We start from the raw sequence: 14,913 nt of genomic DNA on the forward strand, positions 1-14,913 counted from the left end.
TGTGTTTACAGCAGTCGATGAGCAATGAAGCATACTATGTATAACACTAGGTGTACTTGTGTTATACATCTAAAGTATGGATCATATGCATAGTGCCCGATAGATTGAGTCCGGAGCATTTGTTTTATATATTATGTATATACTTACTGACTTAGTGAAACCCAACTAGGAAGTACCCGTGTTTATATATATTGCATTCATATGGGGATGAACATGTGTTGTTTACACATGTGGAGCCTAGAGTTAGGAGCCTTGACCCATTTATAGACTAGGGTAGTTCACCTCATGTGGCTACAAATGCGGTCCTAGTACACTCATCAGTCTGTCATGAGTTAAGACTTCCTTGACTCTGCTAGATTAGACTAGGGTTGGTGCCCCTGGTTAAGATGTATATATATACATATATATATATATATATATATATATGTGTGTGTGTGTATATATTTATTTACTAGATTAGGGTCTGCTTCTTAGTTAGGTTTTCCTCCTTAATCTTACCATTTTTTCCCATCTATCTGTCTTTTGGATTATGATCAGATCATTGGTTTCACCTCATTATCTTTATAAGCCATGATCTATCTTCCATGAGCCGGATCCTTTGATTGATCCTGACCAGATCGTGTTCCGCTTGCCAATTATGAGTCTACTTTGCCATTATCATTACCGGAGTGTGTGTTCTTGCTGAGAGTACTGTTTCATCTTGACCTTGTCGGCATACTCTCTATACTTAGTTGTCCAGACCCCTTAGTATAGCTGTCATGCTGCCAAATTTTTTCTAAATACCTTGAGTGTGGTCATTATCCTTTTAGGCTTGTTGACAAACCATGTGCTTACCTTACCACATCTCTTTGTACAGTCGTTATGCTGTCGGATTTTACCCAGAATATATTGAGTGTGACCGCTATTCTTTAGGGTTATTGATAAACCATGCGCTTACCTTACCATGATCCTTCTATGGGGCCGTCATGCTGCCAGATTTTATTCTGAGTATGGCTCTATTCTTTAGTGTTAGTGATAAACTATGAGTTTACCATGCCATGATCCTTTTGTAAGGCCGTTATGCTGCCGGATTTTATCTGAAACACCCTAAGTGTGATGGTTATTTGTTTAGGTTTGATGGGCCGTCATAACCCTTCTTACCATTGTCATATTACTGGTTTTTAGCCAAAGGAGAGATGTGTTTGTATTATCTCTTGTTTCAATTTGTGCATAACATTCTTTCTGATTATCTTAATTTAAATTAGTATTTTTACTTCCATTTCAGGAGTCTGAGTTAAGCAAAAGCCATTGCTCCGAAAAAAGTTACCATTTCACAGCCTACTTGGTCCCGACAATCTTCTACGTCGAGACTCAGTCGTAGATCTTCTTCACCTATTTCACCAGCTTTATTTCCACTTGTCTCCCCTAGTCTTAAACAAATGGCCGAGTCAAATGAGATGTTGGCTGAAATGAGAGACATGATGAGGAACCTTACAAGAGAGGTATCTACCCTAAAGGAAGAAGTTACTCAGTTGAAAAGTGAGAAAGCCGCTACCTCGAAAGCACCTGTCGTCCAAAATCCTCCTAATGTGATTCCAGGCTTTAATCGGTCTGTCATCTCCCCTGAAGATAATTTCTATGCCGAGCAATATATAGAGGAGAACTGTCTCCCACAATCAGTTAAGCCAAACAAGGAGAAGGAATTGGTTGATAAAGTTGAAAAGTTGACCCAACAAGTTGAAAGCATGTAAGTTAAGGGCCCAAAGAAGATCAATATGTCTGAGTTTTCCCTTTTCCCTGGTGTCACCCTTCCTCCAAAATTTAGAATGCCAGATTTTGATAAATATGATGGGACGGGGTGCCTGTGGAGTCATCTGAGTTCGTTCATTTCAAATCTAGAAGGGTATGGGCTGTCTCCAGAGCAGATCGCTAAGGTATTTCTGATGTCTCTGACAAGAGTAGCTAAGAAGTTGTTCCTTCATCTGAAACCCGAAGAACTCGAAACTTTAGACGAAATTGCTAACAAGTTTGTTGAGCAATTTTCGATGGAAGAAGGAATAGAAGTTACGAAGAGGGATCTGAAAGCAATAAAGCAAGGACCTCAGGAAACGTTTACCTCTTTTGTAAGAAGATGGAGGAGAAAAGCGGCCCAGATGACCAATCGCCCTCTGGAAGTAGATCATATCAAAATTGTGGTCAAGAACTTGTCTCCGCAGTATTACCACTTCATGGCGACACAGTATTATTCTGATTTCAATCACTTGATCAAGACAGGAACCATAACTGAAGATGCATTGTTGAAGGGTTCTCTAGCGAAGTCATCTTTTGATCCAAGGAATGGAAAGAAACCAATGGTAGCTTCAAAGCCCGAAGTTAACAATGTGATTGATGCACGCCCTTAAGAAGAGTTGTGGCAGAGACAGAGCAGCAAGTGAAGAAAGCGCCAAGGCATTTTGATCTGCTACCTTACCCCTTATCTGTCGCTCTCAAGAAGTTACTAAGAGACAAAAAGATCACTTTCTTAGAACCGAGACCTCCACCACCTGTTCTCCCCAGATATTAGCGTGAAGATCAGTTTTGTGCATATCATCAAGGAGCAGGGCACCTAACAGATAACTAGATGGCCTTGAGGCATAAAATTCAGGATATGATAGAAGCGAAAAAATTGTTGTATCTATGCCAAACATTACCCGGAATCCATTACCAACTCTTGCTGCACGACCTCCACCTACAGTTGGGGCGGTTTTTACTAAAGAGCCTATTCTTAACCCTGCTTCCTTGATCTGTTCTATCGCTTCTGATTCACCGACTGTCTTGGCATTTGGCGAGGAAATTGAAGGAGTAGAGGAAGAGAAACCTTCTGTGCTGGGTGGAGATGAAGATGACTAGGCTGAGTCTTCTGTTGGTACCTACATCCTTCAATGTGATGAAGAGGAAGTCCAAGATGTTGCTCCGTATGTTCTTAGCTTCGATAATGGTGACTTTGATTTCTTGAACGATCAATGTGACGAAGTCCGCCATGTTACTCGTGGTGGGAGAATCTTCAAACCTGTTGAGTTGAGAGCTGAGAACCCAGCTGAAGTTGTAAGGGCCGCAGAAGCGCAGAAACAGAACAAGCCAAGTTGCGAAGAAGAAGATGAGAATCTTTTACGTCAACTTAAAAAGACGTAGGCCAATATTTCAATTTGGGGTCTGCTTATGGCTTCCCCAAAACACCGTCAAGTTATACTAAGAGAGTTGAATGCTGCACAGGTATCTGTAGATATCACACCTGATGAACTGGTTGGTTTAGTAGCGATGGCTAGGGTGTCCAAAACTCTTTCTTTCACTGATGAAGATCTGACATTTGAGGGTCGTAACCATACACGTCCACTGAAAATCACAGTTATCTATAACGGGAAGAAGGTCCCAGATGTATTAGTTGACAACGGGTCCGCAATGAATGTATGTCCGTTAGCTACTTCTACTGTCCTGGGATTTGGGCCGAATGACTTCATCCCTTCTGAACAAAGAATTTTAGCGTATGAGGGTACCAGACGCGATGTTATTGGAACACTAGCAACCAAAATTCTGATAGGAGGAGAAATCTTTGAAGTAGAGTTCCAAGTGCTCGATATCAAAGCGTCTTTCCTTCTCTTGCTTGGCCGACCTTGGCTCCATAAGGTTGGAGTTATCCCTTCTTCACTGCACTAGAAACTTAAGTTCATTAGAAACAACAGGGTGATAACGGTCAAGGGTGATCCTGATTTAGAGGTAGGCCAAATTTCGCAAGAGGGTACCTCAGAAAAGAAAGGTGATGTTAGTCTGACCGGATTCTCTGTAGAAGTCACCGCCATATCATTTGAAAAAGCAAAGAATGAAGAGATTTTGTTCCTCACAAGCACTAATCCCCAGGTTGTAAAAGTGATGCGTAGACAGGGGTACCTTCCCGGTGCAGGTCTGGGTCGCAATCATCAGGGGATAGTCGAATGGCCTGACATGAGAAAGAATGAAGGGTTGTTTGGACTCGGATATGAGCCTACTGGAAAGAGATTAGAGAAATGAGAATTACATGCGAAAATGGTATGAACTCCGTCGTCAGGGTCTGGAGCTGCCGATGAAACCATTTAGTCTGATTAGAAATGGTAAGTACCGCAGAGAGGGAGATGACTTTGCATTATGTGGGTTCGCAGAGCCGTGGGTTGATGAGTTAACAGGGCAAGAGCTGCCAAGGTTTGAGATATTCTTCGATATGGAGCTGCAAGATGAGTACCTGAGCTTACAGATTCACGAGATTGAACTAGAAGTTGATTGGGCTAATATCCTTAAGCAGTGTCTTCTGAATTCCCTGTTCCAGGTTGAGTTACCGATCGTAGCCATGATCAGAGGAGATGTGCTGATTCTTGATCCCGAAAGCCTTACCACCCCAGCCGAGGGACCCCTCACAAATTGGAGTCTCAGGTCATACCCCAAGTCGTCATCCAGTACAGTCCTGTTTCTATCAAAGAGTCTGTTGTCTCTAGCTATATGTCTGAAATCCCACTAGGCAACCCAAGAGGGGGTGAATTGGGTGTCTTTAAAAAAATTTATCCTCTTTAAAAACTTTTGTAAGATTAGTTTCAAAATCTTAAATGAATATCCTCTCTTAGACCTTTTGTCAAACACTTGTTAGATAGCTTTTGAAAACCCTAGTTGATTATTCCCTTTTTAATCTTTCTATGAAAATACTTGGTGGTTGATTAAAGATTGTAAATCCCACAACAAAGTAAAGGAATTAGATGAATGGTTTCTTTTAGGCCTTTTATCAAACACTTGGTGGAAGGCTCATGCAAACTTAATTAACAAGATTAAATGGGCTAATTAGCAAGGTACTAGACAAGCAAGTTAATTACCATTGCTAAATACTCACTCAATTCTAAGTGTATAAATGCAAGCACAAATAAGAGTAAGGGTAAGAGAGATAAATACCACACAAGAGACGCGAAGATTTATAGTGGTTCGGTCTTAACCCCAAGACCTACTCCACTCTTCTCAAGTTTTGTCTCCTTAAGGAATCCACTATTTTCTAAGGAACTTAAATACGGCGTTCCTTTCGCCTTGTACAATCCGAGAGTCCAAGCTCCAAGAGTCTTAAATACGGTGCCTTTTGTTGCCAAGTTTACAATGAAGAAGAAGATTGAAGCACACTCTTTAGCCTCTTGAAGGCTTGATATAATGTAAAGCTCACAAGAGTCTCTCAAACATAATTACAAAGATAAGCCTAGGTCTAATCCCTTTAGATATTCCCAAATTGAGGCACAATGGTGTTTTCCACTCTCTAATATGTTTACAACAAGTTTAGGAATGAGAGAGATTGGTTCACACGCTTAGGAAACCCATATATATAGAGAAAATCCAAAACTAGCCGTTACAAGCGCATTTCTATAATTCTGGCCAACTTCCCAACGGATCTATTTCAGGGCATTTTTGACATTTTCCAGATTTCAGACTCGGTTTTGTAAAATTCATATCTCAGTCGTTTCTCCTTGGATTTTGACGTTCTTATACTCGATTTGAACAAAAATGATGAGGGTTTTCTATTAAAAATATTTTCAAAAATATTTAAAAATGTTTAGGATCAGTTATGATAGGATTTATGACCCGATCTCAAAATTCAAGTACTAAGTGTGCCGATTTGAATCTTTTGCAATTCTAAGCTATCTATGGCACTAGGGCTTTGGTCCACGGGTCTTTTCCTTATATTCTAATATTGTTTGGGACCTTATTAGTGACTTGATTATGCCTCAACAAGGGATACCTAAGTGGGATTAAATTATACAATCTAACACAAGACTCATTACTCACATCTTCAACTTTAGAGCTCGTCTTCAAGTCTTGGTCTCTTGCATGGATCACTCCTTCAAGTTGTTGATCTCCAAGCTTTGGCCTTCATCGATCTTTCTTTCTTTGTTTAATGCTTTGAGATGAATAATGTTGAGCTTTTCCTTGGTTGATCCTCCAAGGTATGATTGATCCTTTGTATGCTCTAGCTCATTTGACACGTGTTTGGTTCATCTTCATGCATAGGCCATTAATGGTGTGTGCTAGCATGGATTAACCTGTGAATTTCTATCCATACCACAACACTCAAGGCAAATAATTAGTTCATAAAAGACTAATCAATTTGCGTTTGTTAATCATCAAAATAAGGTGATTGAATGAACCCATGGGGAACGCTTGGGCTAACAATCTCCCCCTTTTTGATGATGACAAACCAAATTGATTAGAGAGGTGGGAGTATCCTCTTTTGAGGATTAGATAAGAAAGATGAGTGTGACTACCCCCCCCTCAACATATACATAAGATAAATTTAACAAGTTTTAGCATACATGCATATGGATTATGGACAATCTAATCAATTTCATACTTCTCCCCCTTTTGGCATAAGCAAAAAGGAAGGATACACAATTAAGTACAAAAGTAATGCATCAAAGATTTTTAATCAAACTAGATGCTTCCCTAGCTTCTTATCATGATTTACCAATTAAAATCAAAGTACATATGGCATAATAAGAGCATAACAACATAAGAGATGAATAAACTAATACAAATCAAGCCTATGTTAGAAAAAGAAAGAGACATACCAATTTAGCACAAATTTTATGATATATCTTGGTATATATATAAATCCAATATAAATCTACCCTATGACCCATAATACAATATTAGATTAGCAAGTTAAGGCTTATATTTTGCTTATCATTAAAGAAAAATAGCAAGATTTAGATCTAGCATGATAAGCCCCCGAATTTTTTGAATTCCTATTAGAATCTTATCATGAAGAGATGAATGAAATAATGCTGAACCCATCATGATAAGCAAGAATAGATATTTTCAGGTTAAAAACGTTCTCTGAAATTGACATGCATAGAAATGAGTATTTGATCATAATATAGCATGACAGACAAACTTATCATCAAGTGAAATGACACATGATAAGCAATCAAATCCATAGGAACTAAGATTAGCAATTTCAGTTCACTCCTATGAATGAATATCTAAAATGATATGCAATTCTTAGCTCAATTAGAGGGGATATGTTTGAATGGACAATGTGAGCATCTCACAATGACCCATATAAACATGAAGATAGCAAAGATTAGCTCTCCCCCTAGGTTTATGTCATTGGCCTTAGGTGAAACCTATATGGCAAGGCATGATATGACACAATAGGCCAAATGAATGAAAGTGAGTACATGGCCAACAAAACTTATCCTTAGAATAGATGATAGCACATTCGATTATCCACAATAAGTATGAAGCCTAATAGGATATGATCTTAAAATCTAGGCAATGGGCTTACTTTTCTAAAACTCAAAATACATATACATGTACAAGACAATGCCAAAACAACCCATATGGAGCAACCATGCTTCAAACGAGTGCACTTATCATATGTAATGAAGTATACATATTAAACAACATATGATAAGATGAGAAGGGCATATATTACATATATAGTACCCCCTTTGTTAGAGACTCATACAAAGTATAAATCCAAAGGGCTGTCCAATACATAGTTACCAACAGTTTTTGGATATATTTTCCAAAAGATACCAAGTTAGACTCAACCCTTGGGCTACAATGACACTTACTCCCTAAGTGTCGGTTTATCATGATCAAAATGATAGCCATAGTCTAGCTCATCATGATAAACAAGCATAGCATAAAAGATTTGCAATTTTTGGCTCATGCTCCCCCTAAGTGTGATATTATTTTCTACAATTTCAAATTTTCTTCCCTAAGTATATAACATACAAACAAGTTAGGAAGATCACACAAATACATATACCTATTCATGATTGAGATGATGGCACAAGGCCAATTGATTAAGTATTTTAATTATTGTGAAGGTACCGACTCCCCCTTTGGTCAAAGTGGGCTATGGGCTCTAATTGAGTAGCTTTTAAGGTTAAAGTTTGACATCTCAATTATGTAGATACTACCAACCAGGGGTGATAACTATAGATTATTTAAATATACCAATTTGGATCAATTCTATAGGATTTAGACATAGAAGAATGGACAATAAAGTCCAATGTCTAAGAGAGACATCCATGGCTCATGAGTGAGAGTATACCACTATGAGTAATCATGAGGAAAATATAATTTATATCAAAACATCCATGGATAGTCTACCATGTTTGTACATAAAGAACATGACATATAAGATGCATGGTCCAAATATTTGCATTTACATCCACAAACCACCAATACAAAGACAAGGCATTAGGCACAAAGTGCATAAACCCATAGGAAAACCAAAATGCGTGGGAGACACATGTCTCCATCACAAGGTATAGGGTATCAACCACCAAGGTCAAATATGCCAAAATAAGATACTAGATTCACAAGATGTTTTCAATTTTACTTAAATACATTGAATCTAGACCATTTTTAATTTTCCCTACAAAATATATTCTATAAGATTCTAGGGATGGATCCAAGAACTCTAAGGATAAATATCAAGTTAATACCTTGGACATATGCATTCCAAAAAGGATTTTCAATACTATATGAATAATTTATATTACTTGTAAAGAGCAAGATTCACATTAGTAATGAAAAAATATCCAATTAAAACCTTTGGAAATACATATACTTACAACGCATCAAAGACTTTACATATAATGATAACCATTTAGGTATAATAGAAAAGTCTAGTGATAGTGTACAGGATAACTAGGTGCACAGAGATTTTCAAATACATTTTCTTACCTAGGGCATAAAAAGTTGTCTAAGAAAGGATTTGAAATAATTTTCCTAGACACTCATAGGCAATGAAGAGGTTGATATTCATATAAGATCAATCATGGTTTTCACATTAACTGCTCTGTTGTGGTTTTACGTGTGGATGACTACTAAGTGAAAAATGATCTAAGTCTTAGTGAGTGCACTTAGAGTAGTATATATAAATACACAAGAATCAAATAATATAAGTCTAATGTATCTATAAGTTGTTTCTTTAAAAAAAATGTGATCTTTAAAACACATATGAGGCTAGATGCAAGAAAATATTAATGTGACATCTAGTACCCAAATAAACTCAAGGGATATGGCATTTAAGCTCAAGATTAACTAGATACATGGGAATCAAGCATATTGTATCTAGAAGTATACATTTCATGGGATTTGACAATTTTAGCTCAAACATAAACTATACATCAAGTGAGATATCTAGGAAACCTTTTCCAATAGATATAACAATTTAGTGCAATGTGTCAAAGTCTAATACAAATCAAGTTTTAAGCATATAGACTTTGGATTTTCAAAAAGATAAACATTTAAGCACAAAATATGGATACATGGCATTCATGCAAGATAGACATTTTTTTATCCAAACAACAATTTTCATATGATATAAACATTGAAGCACATCCCTACATCTACTAAGTCATAAATAGATCAAGTAGGGAGTTTTGGAACTCAAACCATCTTGGGTCCATGCAAGTTTGTTCTATGAAATAGATCATCTTTTCTAATCCACACATACTTGCAAGATTTCACAAACCTAAGTCTACACATAGATTTGTGATGACCTAATCTACCACAATAATCACATGAATCATAAGAATAGGTAGATGAGGATCTAGATGAACAATTATAAGAATGCATAGGCACACAAACATGTTTAGCATTCATTTCTTGTAGGAATTTATTTTCGAACTCAAGATTTTTATTTTTCAATCTCATTTCTTCAATTTTCATTTTCAAGTGATTTATTTCATGAAATGGGGATGTTTTTACTTCATCTTCGTTTTCCATCAAGATTTTGAGTTCCTCCATTAATTCAAAATTTCTCTTTTCAAGAATATTGTTATCTTTAATCAACTTCTTTTCTTCATTTAGCAAATTTTGATAGTCATTTTCAAGGTTTTCAAATTCCTTAGAAATTGAGTTGAGAGAGTTTTTAAGTTTTTGATTCTTGGAGACTTCAAGATTTAAAGCGTTATTTAGTTTCTCACATCCATCAAGAAGTTCTTCAATTGTAAGAGGCTCATCCATATCAAAATCATTATTTTCTTCATTGTTGTTTTCTAATGCCATAAAACATTTAACATTAAAAATATTTTCAAGTGAGGTCCATATTTCTTTGGCATTTTTGCAATTAGCTATTTTCTCAAACATATGAGGCATTCATAGCTTTTGAGTTCAAGCAATATAATCTTTTATCATGTTCACTAATTCTTTTAAATTCGGAGTTTAAGACAAAACAATTTTCAATCACTTTAAATAATTCACTATCTAGACTCTTGAGATAAGATCTCATATGAATCGACCAAGATCCATAGTTGGTTCCATCAAAACAAGAAAGTCTAGAAGTCATTAGGTTACCAATATATATCTTTTCTCTTGAAGAAATTTGAAAGTTCAAAAATCTATATAAGAGCCTTTAACTTTGATACCAAGTGAAATCCCACTAGGCAACCCAAGAGGGGGGCGAATTGGGTGTCTTTAAAAAAATTTATCCTCTTTAAAAACTTTTGTAAGATTAGTTTCAAAATCTTAAATGAATATCCTCTCTTAGACCTTTTCTCAAACACTTGTTAGATGGCTTTTGAAAACCCTAGTTGATTATTCCCTTTTTAATCTTTCTATGGAAATACTTGGTGGTTGATTAAAGATTGTAAATTCCACAACAAGGTAAATGAATTAGATGAATGGTTTCTTTTAGGCCTTTTATCAAACACTTGGTGGAAGGCTCATGCAAACTTAATTAACAAGATTAAATGGGCTAATTAGCAAGGTACTAGATAAGCAAGTTAATTACCATTGCTAACTACTCACTCAATTCTAAGTGTATAAATGCAAGCACAAATAAGAGTGAGGGTGAGAGAGATAAATACCACACAAGAGACGCGAAGATTTATAGTGGTTCGGTCTTAACCCCAAGACATACTCCACTCTTCTCAAGTTTTGTCTCCTTGAGGAATTCACTATCTTCCAAGGAACTTAAATACGGTGTTCCTTTCGCCTTGTACAATCCGAGCGTCCAAGCTCCAAGAGTCTTAAATACGGCGCCCTTTGTTGCCAAGTTTACATTGAAGAAGAAGATTGAAGCACGCTCTTTAGCCTCTTGAAGGCTTGATACAATGTAAAGCTCATAAGAGTCTCTCAAAGATAATTACAAAGATAAGCCTAGGTCTAATCCCTTTACATATTCCCAAATTGAGGCACAAGGGTGTTTTCCACTCTCTAATATGTTTACAACAAGTTTAGGAATGAGAGAGATTGGTTCACATGCTTAGAGAACCCATATATATAGAGAAAACCCAAAACTAGCCGTTACAAGGGCATTTCTGTAATTCTGGCCAACTTCCCAATGGATCTATTTCAGGGCATTTTTGACATTTTCCAGATTTCAGACTCGGTTTTGTAAAATTCTTATCTCAGTCGTTTCTCCTTGGATTTCGACGTCCTTATACTCGATTTGAACGAAAATGATGAGAGTTTTCTGTTAAAAATATTTTCAAAAATATTTAAAAATGTTTAGGATCAGTTATGATAGGATTTATGACCTGATCTCAAAATTCAAGTGCTAAGTGTGCCGATTTGAATCTTTTCCAATTCTAAGCTATCTATGGCACTAGGACTTTGGTCAACGGGTCGTTTCCTTATATTCTAATATTGTTTGGGACCTTATTAGTAACTTGATTATGCCTCAACAAGGGATACCTAAGTGGGATTAAATTATACAATCTAACACAAGACTCATTACTCACATCTTCAACTTTAAAGCTCATCTTCAAGTCTTGGTCTCTTGCATGGATCACTCCTTCAAGTTGTTGATCTCCAAGCGTTGGCATTCGTCGATCTTTCTTTGTTTGTTCAATGCATTGATATGAGTAATGTTGAGCTTTTCCTTGGTTGATCCTCCAAGGTATGATTGATCCTTTGTATGCTCTAGCTCATTTGACACGTGTTTGGTTCATCTTCCAGCATAGGCCATCAATGGTGTGTGCTAGCATGGTTAACCTGTGAATTTATGTCCATACCACAACACTCAAGGCAAACAATTAGTCCATAAAAGACTAATCAATTTACGTTTGTTAATCATCAAAATAAGGTGATTGAATGAACCAATGGGAAACCCCTGGGCTAACAATGTCCATTTCCGAGTCAAAAATAGAGTTTGCTATATCTGATGTTACTTTTGGTGCAGGTACAGTCGTGATCAAGCCTGTCGATGAGATCGATGATGAGTCTTCTGATGCTTTTGTTCAGTCTGATGCAGAGTCCGTTGCATCTCACATTGAGTCTATAGAGTCTGTTGAGTCTGTTCATACGATAGTCCAGTCTGATGATGAGTCTGTAAAGATTTCTAAGGATTTCAATACTGAGCCCATTGAGGGCGCGTCAACAGATGTAACTTCGATTTCTTTGAATGAAATAAAAGACTCTTCTTTTCATTCCCCTGTCTCTACTTCAATTTCTGCTTCTTTATCTGATCAAATTAATAATAATAATAATCAAGACTCCCCCTCTGATGAGGATGCCGACGAAACTCCTTCTGAAATCAAACACATGATTAGACAGGAGGAGCAGTGTCGAGCAAAACCATTCGAAGAGGAAATCGAGACCATTAATTTTGGCAATGAAACCCTAATTTGGGAAATTCGAATTGGCAAAACATTAACTCCTAAAGAGCGTGAGGAATTAATTGCCATATTAGAGGAATTCAAAGAAGTTTTTGCTTGGTCCTATGATGACATGCCGGGATTAAGTGAAGACATTGTTCAACATAGACTTCCCCTAATCCCAAGTGTCAAGCCGAAAAAGCAAAAACTCCAAAAAATGAAACCAGAGTGGGACCTGCTAATCAGAGATGAAGTTCAGAAACAATTGGATGTTGGCTTCATACAAGTTGTTGAATACCCTGAATGGCTAGCCAACATAGTACTGGTGCCTAAAAAGGACGGAAAAGTCAGAATGTGTGTGGATTTCAGAGATCTGAACAAAGCAAGTCCGAAAGATGATTTCCCTTTGCCACACATTGACATCTTGGTGGACAACACAGCAAGCCATGCTATCCTTTCATTTATGGATGGATTCTTAGGTTACAACCAGATCAAGATGGCTCCTGAAGACATGATCAAGATGGCCTTCATCACTCAATGGGGGACATATTGTTACAGAGTTATGCCATTTGGACTCAAAAATACTGGAGCAACATATCAGAGAGCTGCTACCACTTTACTGCATGACATGATACACAAAGAGGTCGAAGTATATGTGGATGACATGATCATTAAAGCGAAGACCAGGGAAGAGCATGCAGGGGGATTAAGAAAGTTCTTTTGAGAAGGTTCATCACACAGTTGAGAACGACTTGTGAACCAATTTTCAATCTCTTAAAGAAGAATGCTTCAAAGAAATGGAACGAAGAGTGTCAAGAGGCTTTTGAAAAAATCAAGCAGTGTTTGGCTTTACCACCAGTTTTGTTACCAATCGTACCAGGACAACCGATGTTGTTGTACTTGTCTGTTACTGACACAGCGATGGGGTGTATGTTAGTGCAACAAGACCCGGAGTCGAAGCGAGAAAGAGCCATTTACTACATCAGCAAGAAAATATTGGAGTACGAGTAGAAATATACCATTCTTGAGAAGACTTGTCTAGCACTGGTTTGGGTTACTCAGAAGCTAAGGCATTATTTATTATCGAATAGGGTTCTTCTACTCTCACGGATGGACCCTTTGAAATATTTGTTCGAGAAGCCAGCCCTCACCGGAAGAACTGCCAGGTGGTTGTTGTTATTGTCTGAGTTCGATATCACTTATGTCACTCAGAAGTCAATTAAGGGGCGCGTGATAGCTGAACAATTAGCTGATTCACCGGCAGAAAATAATAAATTTTTGAAAGCAGAGTTTCCAGATGAGGAGATAATGACTGTGGAAGATGAAGTTCTAGACACAAAGTGGTTGATGTACTTTGATGGAGCAGTCAACAATCGAGGCCAAGGTGTAGGGGCGGTGTTGGTGTCACCAAGAAAAGAGTATATCCCTATATCCATCAAACTTCAGTTCAAGTGCACAAACAATATGGCTGAATACGAGGCGTGTATCGCAGGTTTGGAAGCAGCCATAGCATTGCACATTCAGGACCTAGACGTATTCGGAGATTCAATTCTGATCATCTGTCAAATCAACGGAAACTGGAAAACAAGAGAAGATAAGTTGATTCCATATAATACGTACCTAGAGTCTCTGGTCAGAAAAGTCAGAAATATCACATTCACTCACCTATCTAGAACAAAGAATCATTTTGCGGATGCATTAGCTACCCTGGCTTCAATGCTCGATATTTCTGCAACAATGGAGGTTCAGCCATTAGAAGTAAGGCTTCAATGGGCCCCGGCACATGTTAACGCTATTGAAATAGCAGCAAGGTGTTCAGATGGCAAGCCTTGGTACACAGATATCAAAAACTTCATCTCAGGCAAGGGGCATCCACCGGAAGCTTCAGGAAAAGAGCGAAGGTCTCTTCAGAAATTGGCCTCTAACTTTGTCATCTGTGGTGAAGAGTTATACAAAAGGTCATTTGATGGGATCCAACTCTTGTGCATAGATGAGGACCAAGCAGCTGAACTCGTAGAGCAAACGCACGAAGGAGTCTGTGGACCGCATATGAACGGAAAGATGCTGTCAAGGAAGATTCCCAGACTTGGGTATTATTGGCCGACAATGGAAGCAGATTGCTACGCCTATGTGAAGAAATGTCACAAATGTCAGTTCTATGCCAATCTCATCCATGTACCACCTTCTCAGTTGCATTCTCTCACTTCACCGTGGCCGTTCTCGGTATGGGCAATAGACATCATTGGGAAGATAAGTCTGAAGTCTTCTAGTGGGCATGAGTATATCTTGGTTGCCATTGATTACTTCACAAAATGTATAGAAGCAGCTTCGTATGTGT

This window comes from Tasmannia lanceolata, unplaced genomic scaffold, assembly GCF_043159265.1.
Source record: "Tasmannia lanceolata isolate RefF3 unplaced genomic scaffold, GAP_Taslan_0.1 ptg000018l, whole genome shotgun sequence".
Classification (NCBI taxonomy): domain Eukaryota; kingdom Viridiplantae; phylum Streptophyta; class Magnoliopsida; order Canellales; family Winteraceae; genus Tasmannia; species Tasmannia lanceolata.